The sequence below is a fragment of the Triticum aestivum genome, chromosome 7B, assembly GCF_018294505.1.
Source record: "Triticum aestivum cultivar Chinese Spring chromosome 7B, IWGSC CS RefSeq v2.1, whole genome shotgun sequence".
NCBI classification, from domain to species: Eukaryota; Viridiplantae; Streptophyta; class Magnoliopsida; order Poales; family Poaceae; genus Triticum; species Triticum aestivum.
This window is the reverse complement of record NC_057813.1, coordinates 409,831,587-409,852,976: the sequence shown is the minus strand read 5'-3', so window position 1 is coordinate 409,852,976 and position 21,390 is coordinate 409,831,587.

Below are 21,390 nucleotides of genomic sequence, written 5' to 3'. Positions count from 1 at the left end.
ATGTGTGTTGAAGAAAGATGATATCTTTATTGGTTGATCCTCGTGATCAATTGTTGGATCTATTATCTTACCCAAACCTTTGATTTGAGTATGGGCTATCGTCAAATCAAATCAGAACCAACGATATTCGTAATGTTGTCTTACTCGTGGTTGTTCCTCGAGCATACACCATTATATCTTTTGGGTCTGACCAATGCTATCTCCATGTTCACATAATTGTGGAATTCCACTAATATGGAAACCTGGATGAATTGTTGTTGAGCCCATTGACAACATCCTTATCTCCTCCATGATTTTGTTAAACATTAAGCTAGTGTTGGAAACTTGTGTAAGCATTATCTTCATGACTCGTTCGTGAAGCATATGTTTGGACAAAAGAAGTGAGTCCCTCTAATTCATGTGCACTTGATGCAAGTTGCCGCCATGAATTTGAGAAGGCTTGTTTTACCTCCTTTTGGAATCATCCCAAGTCAGTCATGCACGTGCGAAGAATTCTGTGGTCTGTTAGACTGATCATCGTCATTCCATATGTATATCCTAGCACACCAAGCCACTGATTGAGTTGTTCAAAGATAAAGGAGTCTGTCCAAGGTGAACTCTTTGGACTTCCACGCGTGGAGACTTCGATGTCATTAATGATGGTTCCCCACCTGAACTCGGTAGTGTTTTATTGTAAGACTACCATGTGATAATGTTTGTCTGGGACAACGTGTTCACATGTGTGTAGCAGAACCAGCTCATGTTTTGGAGCTTGCTATCGTAGTTCATTTCCCGAGAATCTCGCAACGTCATCTCGTCGATTTGTGTTGCAAACTTTCATTTTTCTTTCTAGACTCGATGAGTCTGGAATATCCTGACACCAGCCAGATCTCAATCTTAGGCAGATATGATGGTTGGAACATTTCCCAAGAACTATAATATTGGTCTCTCGATAACCGGTAAAGTGGATGTCGTGGCCAACACACCCAGCCAGAAGACCTATTATTGTAGTATCATGATTGAGGAAGTTGGCCACCTCCCCATAAGGACTTCGTAGGATTTACTCCCTAGCTATGCCTTATGATTTTTGTGTTTCCGAAGTACGACCTTTACTTGATGTTCTAGATACCAGACCATTTCAAGGAATGGGATACGCTAGTACATCAAGGAGAACATTAGAAGCAGAGTGCTAAATGTCTCTCGGTCGATCATCCAGATTTTGTCCCCTTGGCCTCACTAAGGTGAAATCTGAGAAAGTGTTATCCTCCTTTGCATCTGCATCGTCCATCGCTAGTCATCATGGTAGTATGTTGTGTTGTCAGCACCCTTGACATGGATGTTGGTAAAACCTTGATGATTATGGAAATGCTCAAGTTCTTGAGAGCACGCGCAAGCGCTAGGTGTTATCATCGGCACTAACTGGGTTTGCTCTCAGCTTTCTCGGTTATGCTATAACCCTTTCAACAGTGGACTCACTCTCTACTGTTAAGCTTTTCCCCAGTTGCTAAAATTATCCCTTGTGTTGTCTTCAACAAGGTAATCCACATCATCCATAATGGTCCGGGTATGTCATTCCACCGACCTCCTCCTAATGATCGATCTTGATTTGCCTTAAGCTGGTATAAAGAATTTCAATGATCTCTGAATCAAAGGTAATTCTTTTTGCCACTTAAGGGGATATTTCCACAAGTCACCTCCTCTAAGATGTCTCGTTAAGGTATCATGGCAACTCAAATCCTCGCTACGTTGACAACCGTCCACTACCCTCATAGGTATGGAATTGTTGTCTACCTAGTGAACCCTCGTCATTTGTGCCACTCCATCCCTCTAGATGTGTGTTTCGTGTCCCAGCTCGAGAGATGTGCTATGTCTTACTCCGTGAGTTGATCCTGAGTTGCTTGATCTCCGAGAAGATCGATCCTTCTAGAGTTTTCCCTTTCTTCTTGTCGTCATGTTGAATGAAGATCTCGAAAGCAAAGACGTCAAGATCGATTTGAAGCAATGAGTCAACATCTTCAAGAAGGGCAAATGGATCATGAAGATTGTGTTAGTTTGCGCTTCCCTTTCATCTTACCCTATGTTTGAATCTCGGGACGAGATTCTTTTGAGTGGGGGTGAGTTGTCACATCCCTAGTTCTGGTATTCACTAGGCTAGCCCTTCATGTGTGCATCATGTTTAAATTTCTTAGAAACTTGAAATGGGGATTGCTCAAACCCTAGCACCAGATCAAATCAACTAGGTTAAAATAAAAAATATTCTCAATGAACCCAAAATGATCTTCAGAAAAGTTCATTATTTTTGGATTGGTCTAGAACCTCTCCCAAAAATGGTGCACATTTTTCTATGCCATTCTGGATTTTTGAATTAAATCATATAGTATTTGCATTTGGGTATTTAAATGCTATAAAATACTTTAAATGCTCAAATAATCCCAAACTGAAATGTTTACTGTAGGATATATTTCCAATAGTGGTCATGAGAAGTTGCATGATTTTTGGGATTGATCTAGTATTTTTAATAAAGCCACAAAGTTGCAGAAAAATAGAAAACAGTAATTAAAATAGGAAACAGAGAGAGAGAGGATACTACCTGGGCCGCTTACCTGTTTAGCCTGGCAGCCCAAGTGGCCGGCCCATCCCACCACCGCTTTCCCTCCTGTCGTCTTCCTCTTGCCAATAGGAGCAGCTGCGTGCTCGCACGCGCGCGGCCGAGGAGGCCAGCTCCTCCCTGCCTGGCTGCCTCCTCCTCCCCCGGGACGTCTACCGCAGCGCCACGCCACCCCCTCGGACCCCTCTCACTCCTCCTCGAGGCCCCGCCCCTCTGCTCCCTCTCTCTCGCCCGAACCCGAGCGCAGCCATCGCCGCCGACTAGAACCACCGCAGCCACAGGCCCTCCCTCACCTCGCCGACGTGTCCATGGCCTCCGCCTCGACGCCCTCGTCCTCCCCGTCGACTCACTCGATGTCGGACGCCTCAAAACGCTGTCACCGCCATCTTCTTCAACCTCGGTCCGCCAAGATCGCCATTGCCGCCCCGCTTGCTCCGGCCTCTCCCCGAGCTCGCCGTCTGCTCCAACCGACTCCCCATGAGTTTCTGCCTATCCTCCCCCTCTCCATTTGCTCTGCCGCGCACCGTAGAGAACACACCGCACTCACCCGAATGCGCCGTCGCCCGCACTCGTCGCCGGTGATGCTCCGATGACCATTTGGTCCCGGGCATGCACCCAACGCGCTCCCCGCACCGCGTAGAGCCTCCGTGGCACCTCGCCGCACTCGTTTGCGCACCACAGCCCATCCCCACTTGCACCCGAGCTTCGGCCGTCGCCAAGCTCATCGTCGGCACCACTCCGGCCACTCTCCGGCCGCGCCACCACCACGGTTGGATGCGGACGAGCGTCCGCATCCCGTAGCTGTGCTCCGCGCACCAAACGGCGCTCCGTAGGCAAAACCCGCACCACCCCGCCGCGTCTGGCCTCACCGGCGGCTAAACGCCGGCGAGTTTGACCCCATTTGACCACGTTTGACCCCGTGTGGGCCCAGGTTGACTTTTCCCCATGAGTCTATGACAGGTGGGGCCGGCCTGTTAATTAGGTTAGGATTAGTGTTATCTAAATATTAGTTAGACTAATGACCTGACACGCGGGACCCACAGGTTAGAGTTGACCTGGACCGTGCCTTTGACCTGATTACGTCACCCTGACGTCATGCTGGCGCAATAATTCCTTTCTAGAATTTAAATAAATCTTAAATGATTTATTATTTTCAGAAAATGTCCAAAACTTCTAAAATTCATAGAAATTCAACCGTAACTCCAAATGAAATAAATTATATATGAAAAATTATCAGAAAAATTCAAGGAATCCATCTGTACCATTTTCATGCATGTTAGAACAACTTATAGCTGCTGTTTAGGACAAATCATATAAATGGCATTTGAATTTCACATATGGGGTTTGGATTTGAACTTAAGGTTCAAACCAACTTCATTTAAATTGTTGCTAGTTGCATTAGCTCAAACCACAGCATATTGCCATGTCATAGCATGCATCATATTGTGCATTGCATTGATCGTGTTTCTTCTGTGTTTGCCGGTGTTGTTCCCCCTCGGTAGACGCTGTACCGATGATGTGATCATTGACACTGATGAAGACTCAATGATATCTTCAAAAGTGCCAGGCAAGCAAAAACCCCTTGTTCATTCCGATACAATCCTACTCTCTCGCCCTGCTCTCTTTTACTGCATTAGGACAACAACGAGTCATTTGTTACTTGCTGCGGTAGCTGAACCCCTTTATCCTCTGCATGACATGTCATTGCCACAGTAAATAGATGAAACCCACTAGTATGAGTAGGAGTTGCTTGAGCCCTGTTGTGCCTACTCATTCATGTTTGTTTGTCATGCCTGCTACTTCTTAGAGTTGAGTCAGGTCTGATTCATCGGGAATGAATCAGAGGTGTGTGAGCATGTCCTACTGTGTGTGAGCTAAGAGTGTGAACACGATTTGGTAAAAGGTATCGGTGAGAGGCCATGTAGGAGTACATGGTGGGTTGTCTCATTGAAGTCGTCCTTAGGAACTGAGTTATGTGTTTGTGATCCATGATTCAGCTACTACCATCCATTGGGCCCTGAAATATGACCCCGCTCGACTTCTTATTCACCCTTGTCCTCTGTCCAAGAGTTGCAAGTAGTTTTTGGTGTTTGTAGTATGCTGGAGGTCGTGGACAGCGCTGACCGGAGGGGTGGGCTGTGATGCGGTAGGCACGTGGCCGGGTATACCGGGCGCCTGTTTGGTGTCACGGAACCCTGTTCACATCGTTTGGGGCTGTGAGCGAAAACCCGGCCGGATCTCCTCATGGATGGAACCCGAATAGGCGATAAACCTAGACTAGAGACTTGAGTGTTTAGGTAGGTCGTGGTCTACACCCACGTCGGCTTTCGCTTGAAGTCTGCCGAGCACATGTCGTGTGCAGACGCTAAGTGGTGGAAACATGTATGAATAAGTACACCCCTGCAGGGTTAACATCATCTATTCGAATAGCCGTGTCCGCGGTAAAGGACTTCTGGGTTGCTTATAACAGTTCATAGACAAGTGAAAGTGGATACTCTAAAATGCGCAAGATAAGTGTGAGTGCTATGGATGGCGTTCTCGTAGGGAGACGGGAGGGGATCCATAGTGGTGTATTGGTTGGTGAATATGTGGACTCGTGTGCGCCACTTCAAAGAGTTACTTGAAGTCGTAGTTTCAGAATAGCCACCGAGTCAAAGCTGGCTTGCTGCAGTTAAACCCCACCATCCCTTTGTTGATAATGATGCATATGTAGTTAGTTCTGATGTAAGTCTTGCTAGGTACATTTGTACTCACGTTTGCCTATTTTATGTTTTTGCAGAGAGACTTCAGTCTCGCTAGTAGCTCCGCGTGGACTTCGACGTTTAGCTTGTTACCTCAGCTACGATCTTGTGCCCTCGGCAGGATCTGGTAGACAGTTAGGCTTCTCAGCCTTTTTCATTTGTAGATGTCTGTACTCAGACATGTTTAGCTTCCGCTTGTGCTTTGACTTGTATGCTCTGAATGTTGGGTCATGAGACCCATGTTTGTAGTATCTCGCTCCTCGGAGCCTAATGAATAAATACTTGAGTCGTAGAGTCATGTTGTGATGCCATGTTGTATTTGCACATATCGAGGATATTGTGTGTATAATATTGAAATGCTTGGTATGTGTGGGATCTGACTATCTAGCTGTTTATCCTTGGTAGCCCCTCTTACCGGGAAATGTCTCCTAGTGTTTCCACCGAGCCATGGTAGCTTGCTACTGCTCCGGAACACTTAGGATGGCCGGCATGTGTCCTTCTTTGTTCCTGTGTCTGTCCCCTCGGGGAAATGTCACGCGTTGAATACCGGAGTCCTGTTAGCCCGCTACAGCCCGGTTCACCGGAGTCCTGCTAGCCCAGTGCTACAGCCTGGAATTCACTCGCTGATGACGGACACGTTCGATGCTGGGTCATGGATGCCTGTCCCTGTAAGTTTGTGCCACTTTGGGTTTATGACTAGCCATGTCAGCCCGGGCTCCTAATCATATGGATGCTAGCGACACTATCATATACGTGTGCCAAAAGGCGCAAACGGTCCCGGGAAAAGGTAAGGCGACACCCGTGGGAATACCGTGCGTGAGGCCGCAAAGGGATATGAGGTGTTACGTGCTAGATCGATGTGGCATTGAGTCGGGGTCCTGACAGGAATTTCGGGAGCTATGTTTGGAAATAGTTCCGAGAGGCTATGCAGCAGCATTGGAGATTCAGTCTACTTTGATGGATAAAATCAGAGAAGCTCAAAAGACAGAAAAGGAAGTTGCTTCTATTAAGGAGAAGATGAGCAAGGGAAAAGCTAAGGGATTTCATGAGGATGAGCACGATACCTTATGGTTTGAGGACCGCGTTTACATGCCAAGTGATCTAGAGATCAGGAAGTTGATTTTGCAAGAGGCACATGATTCGCCGTATTCGATCCACCCCGAAAATACCAAGATGTATTTGGATTTGAAGGAAACTTTCTGGTGGACCGGAATGAAGAAGGATATTGCAGAGTATGTAGCAGTTCGTGATGTATGTCAGAGAGTGAAGGTAGAACATCAGAAGCCAGCAGGATTGTTATAGCCATTGCCAATACCCGAATGGAAGTGGGATAAACTAGGTATGGATTTCATCACGGGATTGCCCATGACCCGTTCAGGCTATGACTCGATTTGGGTTGTAGTCGATCGTTTGACAAAGGTAGATCATTTCATTCCAGTAAAGACTACCTACAGCAGTGCCAAATTGGCTAAGATATACATGACAAGGATTGTATGTTTGCATGGAGTTCCGAGGAGTATCGTATCGGATAGAGGAACCCAATTCACCTCAAAGTTCTGGAAGCAGTTGCACGAAACTTTGGGAACTAGACTAGAATTTAGTACAGCTTTTCATCCACAGACAGATGGACAAACCGAGAGAGTCAACCAGATTTTGGAGTATATGTTGAGAGCATGTGCCTTGGATTATGGATCAAGTTGGGATGACAACTTGCCATATGCGGAGTTTTCTTATAACAACAGCTACCAAACTAGTTTGAAGATGGCCCCTTTCGAAGCCTTGTACGGAAGGAGGTGCAGGACCCCACTATTGTGGGATGAGGTTGGAGACCGCCAGTTGTTTGGACCGGATTTGATTAAGGAGTCTGAACGGAAAGTAAAGTTGATTCGCGATAGGCTCAAGGTAGCCCAGTCAAGGCAGAAGAGCTATGCGGATTCAAAATGCAAGGAGGCAGAATATGAAGTCGGAGATAGAGTTTATCTTCGAGTATCTCTGCTTCGAGGAGTTAAGCATTTTGGAGTTAAAGGAAAGCTAGCGCCACGTTTTGTGGGGCCATACAAAGTTTTGGAGCGCATGGGAGAAGTTGCGTACAAGTTGGAATTACCCGAGGGATAGTTGTTCACGATGTGTTCCATGTTTCTTAGTTAAAGAAGTGTCATGCAGATATGGCGGATATACCACTAAGAGATATTGTGCCACTAGAAGCGATTCAGTTGAACAATGATCTGACCTATGAAGAGAAACCAGTTAAGATTCTGGAGTATGCCAGCCGAGTCACCCGCAGCAAGGTCATCAAGTTTTGCAAAGTTCAGTGGAGCCACCACACCGAGGAAGAAGCCACCTGGAAGCGAGAGGAAGATCTGCTCAAGGCCCACCCTCACCTATTTGCTAGCCTACCCGAATATCGAGGGCGAGATTCATCTTAAAGGGGGTAGGTTTGTAACATCCCAAATTTTCAATTTGGAATGTTATACATAGATCATCATTGCATATCATATTTTGTTGCATTATTGGCTCGATCCTAGAAATTCTACGCAACTCAAGGACCCACGGAGAGAGTTGGGAATTTCGTTATTTTCATAATTGAGTTTTCTAAAATTTTGAAAATAGGATCATTTGATTTTATTTATTTTATCTTCAATTATTTCTACTATCAAAATTTCAGAGAGGGAATAAAATGACTTTCCCAAAATAAAGAAATAATGAAGATTTAATAAAAAAATCAAATAGGATTTTATTTTGGAGTTTTTCGCCTTTTTATTTGGATTTAGGAAAAATGCGCGTTTTTCAAAATTGCATTTAGGCCCCAAATAAATGTTCATCTTGTCCGGCTTGATTTTAGAAGCCGGGGGAAATTTATTTCGGGATTTTTGGAGTTCGTTTAGTATTTCTTTCGTTTGATTTTCTGCGTGAAATTATTTTTAAAAAAACGAACCGACCTACGGGCCGTGCCCGAGCGGGACTCCGCCCGGGGGCAGCCTATATAAAGCGCCGCCCCGAGCCGCCAGCCCACCCCGCCAGCCCACCCCGCCAGCCCACCGCCGCCTCGAGCCCCGCGTCGCGCCGCCCCCGCCAGCCGCCGCCGCCGCCGGAGCCGCCGACCTCGCCGGAGCCGCCGCCGCCGCCTCGCGTGACCCGCTGGCCGAGTTTTCCTCGTAATCCACGCCGTTTTTTTTAGAAAAAGCGATCGGTTTTTCTGTTGGTTTTCGCCGGTTTTTTTAGTTTCCGTTTTTTTAGATCGGTTTATTTTTTTGGTTCGGTTAAATAGCGAGCGTTCGCTCATTCGTTCCTTTTAACGAACGTGTTAGTCAGATTAGATCTAGTTAACGAACGTTCATTCGTTAACATGTTCGTCGTTTTTCTTTTTCTCGGATTTAATACGCGATTTTTCTGATCGCGATTTCTGATCCGATTTTCGTTTTAGTATAACATTTTGCTCGTTTATCGGAATCAGGCGATTCAAGCGCCTGGAGTTTCGTCTCGAAACCCTCTTTCCGAATAACCAACTTAAACAAATTTTTGCTTCTGTAAAATTTGACTTAGATTCAGATTAGAAAAACAGAGTTGTTTTCTTTCGCCGTTTGACTTCCGTTGCTTCGTTTGTTTTGATTCTTTTTGCAAACCGGAGTTCTTAAGTTGAACTTTCTGGTTAGATCTTTTATTCGATTTTTATATATGAGTACTTATTGTATGCTTGTTTGTTTGTCTGCGATAGAATACCCGGAGTGTGCCGCTTGTTACTTCGAGTCTCTAGGTTTCGCGGATCATCAGCAAGGCAAGTAACACTTTGATCATACCTTTTCTACTACCCAGTTTTTATGCATTAGATCAATCCTCAAACATTGCATGACTAGGATCTAATTAATATGTGGGTTGGGAAGTAGATGAGGTAGTACCTATTACCTGTTTTATTATTCAAACCTTCTGGAGTTACTTCTGCGTTTGCTTATTATGCCATGATATGCTAGTAGACGTGGATTGGGTGAGTGTATCCATGACAGATGTGAGTTTGTTAATTAATGGTTTATTTAAGGTGGCAACTTAAACACACATCTGGGTGGATTGAGGTACCTGGTTTCCAGGATTTGCCTGTTTTTCTTTGGACCGCCACCCAGCCTCAAAGGGATCATGCGATTATTCATGCTAGAAACTTCCGTGTGCAGCCACATGCTACTATGGGCTCTAGCATAGTTGATTAAGTCGTGCGAACTCTTACAGTGGTAGACTAGCTGATGTAGGGGTTGTAGGTTGGTACGGTCTACCCGTTATGTAAGGTGCAAGCGCTTCTGAAAGACTATGTCTCGGTCATCCGTTTCTCAAACACCATGTAGTGCGAGAAACCAAACGGAGGAGATCGAGTCATGTGGGGAAAAGTGCGCAAACCTCTGCAGAGTGTAACAAACTAAGCATGGTTAGCCGTGTCCCCGGTTATGGACGTTTTGAGTATCTAGTACTTGGATTATCATGTGAATCTCATCATGTTACTTTAATTAATATTGTTGGGTTGTTAATGAGTACTTTTAATTGGGATTGAGAATGCTGTCAACCATTCTCAATGCTTAACAACCACCATGATAGTTAAATAAATTTATTCCTTTGCAGTAGGGAAAAATTGGCTTTACGCAAAACTGTAACCATAGAGCTTTCCATCAGTCAAATATGCATGTAGTATAGCTTATTCCATCATATTTCTCTATGTGTTACATTGCCAGCATATTCCATGTGCTGGCCCGTCTTCGGGCTGCAACGTTTCATGTTGTAGACTTTTCAGACGACGAGTAAGGTGCTTAGGTCGTGGTTCTATACTCAGTGATGCCGTTGGAGTTGATGGACTCGCTTATTCTTCCAAGCCTTCCGCTGTTATCGTATTTAGATGGCCTTAAGCCATATTTATTTTAAGAAGTTCTCTCTTGAGACTTTTGATGTAATAAGTGTGTGATTTCTACTCTGTTATAAATCCTCCAAGTACTGTGTGGTGTCAGCATTACTGATCCAGGGATGACACTTGAGCACAGAGATCAGACTGTTTGAGGTCTGGTCGCTACAGACTATCTTGATTCTGTCATAAATTTGTCATGGATGTACATGCATGACAAAAAATGTGACCTACTGTGACAAACACGTATCATCACGGAAGTGTATTTTTTTTGTACTGGCAATAAGAGGCAATGGATATCGTTCGTCCCCAAAGATGGTTCCCTATCGAAACCATCATGCTTGTTGTGAGAAGCTCTGGTTTGTGAGAAGCATATACCGAAACCTGCCCCAAATGGGATAAAAAATTTACCACGGCATGTTGATGCCGCTCCATGATAGCATGCCAAGTTTCATGAATTTCAGACAAGCTTTAGATTTACTAGAATTTAAAAACCAGGTACCTCAATGTTTTGCCGACAATCAACGGTGCCCTGGTGTTTGAAATTCATTACCGTTCCTTGCATGGGACCTAAGCATGCACCCAAGGACACAAATTTTATTTTTCAACCAATTTATATGCACTAGAGCATGTGCACGTAGTTCAAATTTGAATTATGCACATAAATGCATTGAAAACTCAGTTAATGCATAAAAATGTCCAAACGAACCCCAAAAAATCACACAAATTGACACGACACTCCTGTTGTTCTATGTTTACACGAGAAAATTTTTGAAAGCACTAAGAGGCAACGGATATCGTTTCGTCCCCAAAGGTGGGACGTTCCCTATAGAAACCATCATGCTTGTTGTGAGAAGTTATGGTTTGTGGGAAGCATATACCCAAACTTGCCCCAAATGGGAAAAAATTACCACAGCATGTTGATGCCGCTCCATGATAGCATGCCAAGTTTCATGAATTTCACACTAGTTTTGGATTTACTAGAATTTAAAAACCAGGTATCTCAATGTTTTGCCGGCAATCAACAGTGCCCTGGTGTTTGAAATTCATTACCATTTCTTGCATGGGACCTAAGCATGCACCCAAGGACACAGATTTGATTTTTCAACCAATTTATATCCACTGGAGCATGTGCATGTAGTTAAAATTTGAATTATGCACATAAATGCATTGAAAACTCAGTTAATGCATAAAAATGTCCAAACGAACCCCGAAAAATCACAAGAATTGACACAGCACTCCTATTATTCTATGTTGACACGAGAAATTTTTTGAAAGCAATAAGAGGCAATGGATATCGTTTCGTCCCCAAAGGTGGGACGTTCCCTACAAAAACCATCATGCTTGTTGTGAGAAGCTCTGGTTTGTGGGAAGCATATGCCCAAACCTGCCCCAAATGGGACAAAACACTTACCACGGCATGTTGATGCCACTCCATGATAGCATGCCAAGTTTCATGAATTTCACACTACTTTTGGATTTACTAGAATTTAAAAACCAGGTATCTCAATGTTTGCGGTCAAGTGACGGTCGCAGGTTGCTTGACATTCAGTCCCATTTCTTGCATGGGACCGATGCATGTAACCAAGAACACATATAATTGAATTTTCAACCAATTTGTATGCATGAGAGCATGTGCATGTAGTTCAAATTTCAATTATGCTCATGAATGCATTGAAAACTAAGTTAATGCATAAAAATGTCCAAACAAACCCCAAAAAATCACAAAAATTGACACAACACTCATGTTGTTCTATGTTGACACGAGAAAATTTTGAAAGCCATAAGAGGCAACGGATATCGTTTCATCCCTAAATGTGGGACGTTCCCTATCGAAACCATCATGCTTGTTGTGAGAAGCTCTGGTTTGTGAGAAGCATATACCCAAACCTGCCCCAAATGGGACAAAAAATTTACCACTGCATGTTGATGCCACTCCATGACAGCATGCCAATTTTTATAATTTCAAACGAGTTTTGGATTTAATAGAATTTAAAAACCAGGTATCTCAATGTTTGCGGCCGAGTGACGGTGGCAGGGTGTTGGCATTCATTCCCATTTCTTGCATGGGACCTAAGCATGCAACCAAGGAGACATATTTGATTTTTTGACCAATTTATATGCATTAGAGCATGTGCATGTAGTTCAAATTTGAATTATGTACATAAATGCATTAAAAACTCAATTAATGCATAAAAATGTCCAAAGGAACCCCAAAAATCCCAAAAATTGACACAACACTCATGTTGTTCTATGTTGACACTAGGAAATATCTGAAATCGAGAAGAGGCAACGGATATCATTTCGTCCAGAAAGGTGAAACGTTCCCTTCCGAAACTATTGACGTTTTTTCAAAAGAAAATCATTTGATAAGTCTGTACATTAAGAGAGAAAAATGCAAGTTTGCTCAAATCATATCTTTCATTCAGTCATACTGCAAATTTATATTCATATGATCGAGATACAATATTAAACCCAAGAAAAAACTATTTCTGGCGGTGGCGGAGGTGGCGTGCCGCACCATCGTTGTCATTGTCGTCCTCCGGGACACTGTTGTCGAAGTCTTCAATGCAGCACAGAATGTTCTTCATTTGTAAATCAAACATCATGTCGTCCCGGGATCGACGGGCGTGGCGTGGGAGGACGGCAGCTGGCGGCGCTGAGAGGTAGTGTTCGATGGTGGCATCCCATGCCGCTGAGGGGGGCGCGTGCATGGAGAGGAAGGCGGGCGGGCATGGAAGTCAAAGGGCTCGATTCCCAGAGAGCCTGCGCAGCGTATAACTCGCACGCTTCCCACTGAGCATGCGCATTCGAGGACAACTTGCATGCCTCTCGGTCAGCCTACACACCGGACTGCGCTCGCACACCTCCCGTTCAGTCAAGGTCAAGCAGCTGTCTGCACGGCACCTCCTACAACCATTAAAACCAAGACACATGGCGTCACGTGAATGGTTAACAAAACACACACGGTTTGAATTATACAAACGTTTGAGATATTAAAGTGGCAGCTATTTTTTCAAAATGCCTTTGTTGGCTGTCATTATTCGAGTATGCCTTCTCTCAAAATGGACACGAAAAATACCACAACATGTCGGGTGCCATTCCATGATAGCATTCAACGTTTCATGAATTTTAGACGAGTTTTGGATTTACTAGAATTTAAAAATAAAGTATCTCAACATTTTGCCGGCAATCAACGGTGATCTAGTGTTTGAAATTCATTCCCATTCCTTGCATGGGACCTAAGCATGCACCCAAGGACACAGATTTGATTTTTTTAACCAATTTATATGCACTGGAGCATGTGCATGTAGTTCAAATTTGAATTATGCGCATAAATTCATTGAAAACTCAGTTAATGCATAAAAATGTACAAACGGACCCCAAAAAACACAAAAATTGACACAACACTCCTGTTTTTCTACGTTGACACGAGAAAATTTTGAAAGCTATAAGAGGCAATGGATATCATTTCGTCCCCAATGATGGGACGTTCCCTACCGAAACCATCATGCTTGTTGTGAGAAGCTCTGGTTTGTGAGAAGCATATACCCAAACCTGCCCCAAATGGGACAAAAAATTTACCACGGCATGTTGGTGCCGCTCCATGATAGCATGCCAAGTTTCATGAATTTCAGACAAGTTTTGGATTTACTAGAATTTAAAAACCAGGTATCTCAATTTTTTGCCAGCAATCAATGGTGCCCTGGTGTTTGAAATTCATTACCATTTCTTGCATGGGACGTAAGCATGCACCCAAGGACACAGATTTGATTTTTTTAACCAATTTATATGCACTGGAGCATGTGCATGTAGTTCAAATTTGAATTATGCGCATAAATTCATTGAAAACTCAGTTAATGCATAAATATGTCCAAACGAACCCCAAAAAATCACACAAATTGACACAACACTCCTGTTGTTCTATGTTGACACGAGAAAATTTTTGAAAGCAATAAGAGGCAATGGATATCGTTTCGTCCCCAAAGGTGGGACGTTCCCTACCGAAACCATCATGCTTGTTGTGAGAAGCTCTGGTTTGTGGGAAGCATATACCCAAACCTGCCCCAAATGGGACAAAAAATTTACCACGGCATGTTGATGCCGCTCCATGATAGCATGCCAAGATTCAAGAATTTCACACTAGTTTAGGATTTACTAGAATTTAAAAACCAGGTATCTCAATGTTTTGCCGGCAATAAACGGTGCCCTCATGTTTGAAATTCATTACCATTTCTTGCATGGGACCTAAGCATGCACCCAAGAACACAGATTTGATTTTTCAACCAATTTATATGCACTGGCGCATGTGCATGTAGTTCAAATTTGAATTATGCACATAAACGCATTGAAAACTCAGTTAATGCATAAAAATACCCCAATGAACCCCGAAAAATCACAAAAATTGACACAACACTGCTGTTGTTCTATGTTGACACGAGAAATTTTTTGAAAGCAATAAGAGGCAATGGATATCATTTCGTCCCCAAAGGTGGGACGTTCCCTACCGAAACCATCATGCTTGTTGTGCGAAGCTCTAGTTTGTGAGAAGCATATACCCAAACCTGCCCCAAAGACAAAAAAATTACCACGGCATGTTGATGCCGCTCCATGATAGCATGCCAAGTTTCATGAATTTCACACTAGTTTTGGATTTACTAGAATTTAAAAACCAGGTATCTCAATGTCCGATCGTATCTACTAGGTCGTGTCCGATCATCACGTGAGACGGACTAGTCATCATCGGTGAACATCTTCATGTTGATCATATCTACTATACGACTCATGTTCGACCTTTTGGTCTCTTGTGTTCCGAGGCCATGTCTGTACATGCTAGGCTCGTCAAGTCAACCTAAGTGTTTCGCGTGTGTAAAAATCTGGCTTACACCCGTTGTATGTGAACGTAAGAATCTATCACACCCGATCATCACGTGGTGCTTCAAAACGACGAACTTTCGCAATGGTGCACAGTTAGGGGGAACACTTTCTTGAAATTTTAATGAGGGATCATCTTATTTACTACCATCGTTCTAAGCAAATAAGATGCATAAACATGATAAACATCACATGCAATCAAATAGTGACATGATATGGCCAATATCATTTTGCTCCTTTTGATCTCCATCTTCAGGGCTCCATGATCATCATCGTCACCGGCATGACACCATGATCTCCATCATCATGATCTCCATCATCGTGTCTTCATGAAGTTGTCTCGCCAACTATTACTTCTACTACTATGGCTACCGGTTAGCAATAAAGTAAAGTAATTACATGGCGTTGTTTAATGACACGCAGGTCATACAATAAATTAAGACAACTCCTATGGCTCCTGCCGGTTGTCATACTCATCGACATGCAAGTCATGATTCCTATTACAAGAACATGATCAATCTCATACATCACATTCTTCTTGGCCATATCACATCACATAGCATACCCTGCAAAAACAAGTTAGACGTCCTCTAATTGTTGTTTGCATGTTTTACGTGGCTGCTATGGGTTTCTAGCAAGAACGTTTCTTACCTACGCAAAAAACCACAATGTGTTATGTCAATTGCTATTTACCCTTCATAAGGACCCTTTTCATTGAATCCAATCCGACTAAAGTGGGAGAGACTGGCACCCGCTAGCCACCTTATGCAACAAGTGCATGTCAGTCGGTGGAACCTGTCTCACGTAAGTGTACGTGTAAGGTCGGTCCGGGCCGCTTCATCCCACAATGCCGCCGAATCAAGATTGGACTAGTAACGGTAAGCATATTGAACAATATCAACACCCACAACTACTTTGTGTTCTACTCGTGCAAAGAATCTACGCAATAGACCTAGCTCATGATGCCACTGTTGGGGAACGTAGCAGAAATTCAAAATTTTCCTACGTGTCACCAAGATCTATCTATGGAGAAACCAGCAACGAGGGGAAGGAGAGTGCATCTACATACCCTTGTAGATCGCTGAGCGGAAGCGTTCAAGAGAACAGGGTTGAAGGAGTCGTACTCGTCATGATCCAAATCACCGGAGATCCTAGTGCCGAACGGACGGCACCTCCGCGTTCAACACACGTACAGCCCGGTGACGTCTCCCATGCCTTGATCCAGCAAGGAGAGAGGAAGAGGTTGAGGAAGACTCCATCCAGCAACAGCACAACGGCGTGGTGGTGGTGGAGGAGCGTCGCAATCCTGCAGGGCTTCGCCAAGCACCGCGAGAGAGGAGGAGGGAGAGAGGTAGGGCTGCGCCTTGAGGGAGAGGTTCTCGTGTCCCTGGCAGCCCCAAAACCCCCACTATTTATAGGAGGAGGGGAGGGGGCTGCACCCCCTCTAGGGTTCCCTCCCCAGGGGTGGCAGCAGCCCCCAGATCCCATCTGGGTGGCGGCCAGAAGGGGGAAGAGGGGAGGCACACCTGGGGTGGGCCTTAGGGCCCATCTGCCCTAGGGTTTGCCCCCTTCCCTCACTTCCCTGCGCCTTGGGCCTTGTGGGGGGGCGCACCAGCCCACCTGGGGCTGGTCCCCTCCCACACTTGGCCCATGCAGCCCTCCGAGGATGGTGGCCCCACTTGGTGGACCCCCGGGACCCTCCCGGTGGTCCCGGTACATTACCGATAAAACCCGAAACTTTTCCGGTGACCAAAACAGGACTTCCCATATATAAATCTTTACCTCCGGACCATTCCGGAACTCCTCATCACGTCCGGGATCTCATCCGGGACTCCGAACAACATTCGGTAACCACATACAAACTTCCTTTATAACCCTAGCGTCATCGAACCTTAAGTGTGTAGACCCTACGGGTTCGGGAGACATGTAGACATGACCGAGACGTTCTCCGGTCAATAACCAACAGCGGGATCTGGATACCCATGTTGGCTCCCACATGTTCCACAATGATCTCATCGGATGAACCACGATGTCAAGGACTCAATCGATCCCGTATACAATTCCCTTTGTCTAGCGGTATAGTACTTGCCCGAGATTCGATCGTCGGTATACCGATACCTTGTTCAATCTCGTTACCGGCAAGTCTCTTTACTCGTTCCGTAACACATCATCCCGTGATCAACCCCTTGATCACATTGTGCACATTATGATGATGTCCTACTGAGTGGGCCTAGAGATACCTCTCCGTTTACCGGAGTGACAAATCCCAGTCTCGATTCGTGCCAACCCAACAGACACTTTTGGAGATACCTGTAGTGCACCTTTATAGCCACCTAGTTACGTTGTGATGTTTGGTACACCCAAAGCATTCCTACGGTATCCGGGAGTTGCACAATCTCATGGTCTAAGGAAATGATACTTGACATTAGAAAAGCTTTAGCATACGAACTACGATCTTTGTGCTAGGCTTAGGATTGGGTCTTGTCCATCACATCATTCTCCTAATGATGTGATCCCGTTATCAACGACATCCAATGTCCATGGTCAGGAAACTGTAACCATCTATTGATCAACGAGCTAGTTAACTAGAGGCTTACTAGGGACATGGTGTTGTCTATGTACCCACACATGTATCTGAGTTTCCTATCAATACAATTGTAGCATGGATAATAAACGATTATCATGAACAAGGAAATATAATAATAACTAATTTATTATTGCCTCTAGGGCATATTTCCAACATTATATGCATTAGGGCATGTGCATGTAGTTCAAATTTGAATTATGCACATGAATGCATTGAGAACTCAGTTAATGCATAAAAATGTCCAAACGAACCCTGAAAAATCACAAATTTTGACACAACACTCCTGTTGTTCTATGTTGACACGAGAAAAATTTTGAAAGCCATAAGAGGGAATGGATATCGTTTCGTCCCCAAATGTGGGACGTTCTCTATCGAAACCATCATGCTGGTTGTGAGAAGCTCTGGTTTGTGAGAAGCATATACCCAAACCTCCCCCAAACGGGACAAAACTATACCACAGCGTGTTGATTCCGCTCTGTGATAGCATGCCATGTTTCATGAATTTCAAACGAGTTTTGGATTTAATAGAATTTAAAAACCAGGTATCTCAATGTTTGCGGCCGAGTGATGGTGGCAAGGTGTCGGCATTCATTCCCATTTCTTGCATGGGACCTAAGCATGCAACCAAGGACAAAGATTTGAATTTTCGACCAATTTATATGCATTAGAGCATGTGCATGTAGTTCAAAATTGAATTATGTACATAAATGCATTGAAAACTCAATTAATGCATAAAAGTGTCCAAAGGAACCCCAAAAATCCCAAAAATTGACACAGCACTCCTGTTGTTCTATGTTGACAATAGGAAAAAACTGAAATCGAGAAGAGACAATGGATATTGTTTCATCCAGAAAGGTGAAACGTTCCCTACCGAAACCATTAACGTTTTTTTCAAAAGAGAATCGTTTGATAAGCCTGTACATTAAGAGAGAAAAATGCAAGTTCACTCAAACCATATCTTTCATTCAGTCATACTATGAATTTATATCCATATGATCGAGATACAGTATTAAACCCAAGAAAAAAACTATTTCCGACGGCGGTGGAGGTGGCGTGTCGTGCCATCGTTGTTGTTGTCATCCTCTGGGACGCTGTTGTTGAAGTCTTCAATGCAGCACAAAATGTTCTTCACTTGTAAATCAAACATCATGTCATCCCGGGATCAACGGGCGGGATGCGGGAGGTTGGCAGCTGGCGGCGCTGAGAGGTAGTGTACGACGGTGGCATCCCATGCCGCTGAGGGGGGCGCGTGCACGGAGAGGAAGGCGGGCGGGCATGGAAGTCAAAGGGCTCGCTTCCAAGTGAGCATGTGCAGCGTACAACTCGCACACTTCCCACTGAGCATGCGCATTCGCGGACAACTTGCACGCCTCTCGGTCAGCCTACGCAGCGGACTGCACTCGCACGCCTCCCATTCAGTCGAGGTCAAGCAGTTGTTCGCGCGACACCTCCTACGGCCATTAAAACCAAGACACATGGCATCACGTGAATGGTTAACAGAATGCACACGGTTTGAATTATACAAACGTTTGAGATATTAAAGTGGCAGCTATTTTTTCAAAATGCCTTTGTTGGTTGTCATTATTTGAGTGTGCCTTCTCTCAAAATGGACACAAAAAATACCACAACATGTCGGTTGCCATTCCATGATAGCATGCCAAGTTTCATGAATTTCAGACAAGCTTTGGATTTACTAGAATTTAAAAATAAAGTATCTCAACGTTTTGTCGGCAATCAACCGTGCTCTAGTGTTTGAAATTCATTCCCATTTCTTGCATGGGACCTAAGCATGCACCCAAGGACACAGATTTGATTTTTTTTAACCAATTTATATGCACTGGAGCATGTGCATGTAGTTCAAATTTGAATTATGCGCATAAATTCATTGAAAACTCAATTAATGCATAAAAATGTCCAAACGAACCCCAAAAAATCACAAAAATTGACACAATACTCCTGTTTTTCTATGTTGACATGAGAAAAAATTTGAAAGAAATAAGAGGCAATGGATATCATTTCGTCCCCAAAGATGGGACGTTCCCTACCGAAACCATCATGCCTGTTGTGAGTAGCTCTGGTCTGTGAGAAGCATATACCCAAACCTGCCACAAATGGGACAAAAAATTTACCACGGCATGTTGATACCGCTCCATGATAGAATGCCAAGTTTCATGAATTTCACACGAGTTTTGGATTTACTAGAATTTAAAAACTAGGTATCTCAATGTTTTGCCAGCAATCAACGGTGCCCTGGTGTTTGAAATTCATTACCATTTCTTGCATTGGACCTAAGCTTGCACCCAAGGACACATATTTTATTTTTCAACCAATTTATATGCACTGGAGCATGTGCATGTAGTTCAAATTTCAATTATGCACATAAATGCATTGAAAACTCAGTTAATGCATAAAAATGTCCAAACGAACCCCAAAAAATCACACAAATTGACACAACACTCTTGTTGTTCTACGTTGACACGAGAAATTTTTTGAAAGCAATAAGAGGCAATGGATATCGTTTCGTCCCCAAAGGTGGGACATTCCCTACCGAAACCATCATGCTTCTTGTGAGAAGCTCTGGTTTGTGGGAAGCATATACACAAACCTGCCCCAAATGGGACAAAAAATTTACCACGGCATGTTGATGCCGCTCCATGATAGCATGCCAAGTTTCATGAATTTCACACTAATTTTGGATTTACTAGAATTTAAAAACCAGGTATCTCAATGTTTTGCCGGCAATTAGCGGTGCCCTGGTGTTTGAAATTCATTACCATTTCTTGCACGGGACCTAAGCATGCACCCAAGGACACAGATTTTATTTTTCAACCAATTTATATGCACTGGAGCATGTGCATGTAGTTGAAATTTGAATTATGCACATAAATGCATTGAAAACTTAATTAATGCATAAAAATGTCCAAACAAACCCCGAAAAATCACAAAAATTGACACAGCACTCCTGTTGTTGTACGTTGACACGAGAAAATTTTTGAAAGCAATAAGAGGCAATGGATATCGTTTCGTCCCCAAAGGTGGGACATTCCCTACCGAAACCATCATGCTTGCTGTGAGAAGCTCTGGTTTGTGGGAAGCATATACCCAAACCTGCCCCAAATGGGACAAAAAAATTTCCACGACATGTTGATGCCGCTCCATGATAGCATGCCAAGTTGCATGAACTTCACACTACTTTTGGATTTATTAGAATTTAAAAACCAGGTATCTCAATGTTTTCGGTCGAGTGACGATGGCAGGTTGCTTGACATTCATTCCCTTTCTTGCATGGGACCTAAGCATGCAACCAAGAACACATATTTGAATTTTCAACCAATTTATATGCATTAGAGCATGTGCATGTAGTTCAAATTTGAATTATGCACATGAATGCATTGAAAACTCAGTTAATGCATAAAAATGTCCAAACGAACCCCGAAAAATCACAAAATTTGACACAACACTCTTGTTGTTCTATGTTGACACGAGGAAAAATATGGATATCATTTCATCCCCAAATGTGGGACGTTCCCTATCGAAACCATCATGCTTGTTGTGAGAAGCTCTGGTTTGTGAGAAGCATATACCCAAACCTGCCCCAAATGGGACAAAAAATTTACCGCAGCATGTTGATGCCACTCCATGATAGCATGCCAAGTTTCATGAATTTCAAACAAGTTTAGGATTTAATAGAATTTAAAAACCAGGTATCTCAATGTTTGCGGGC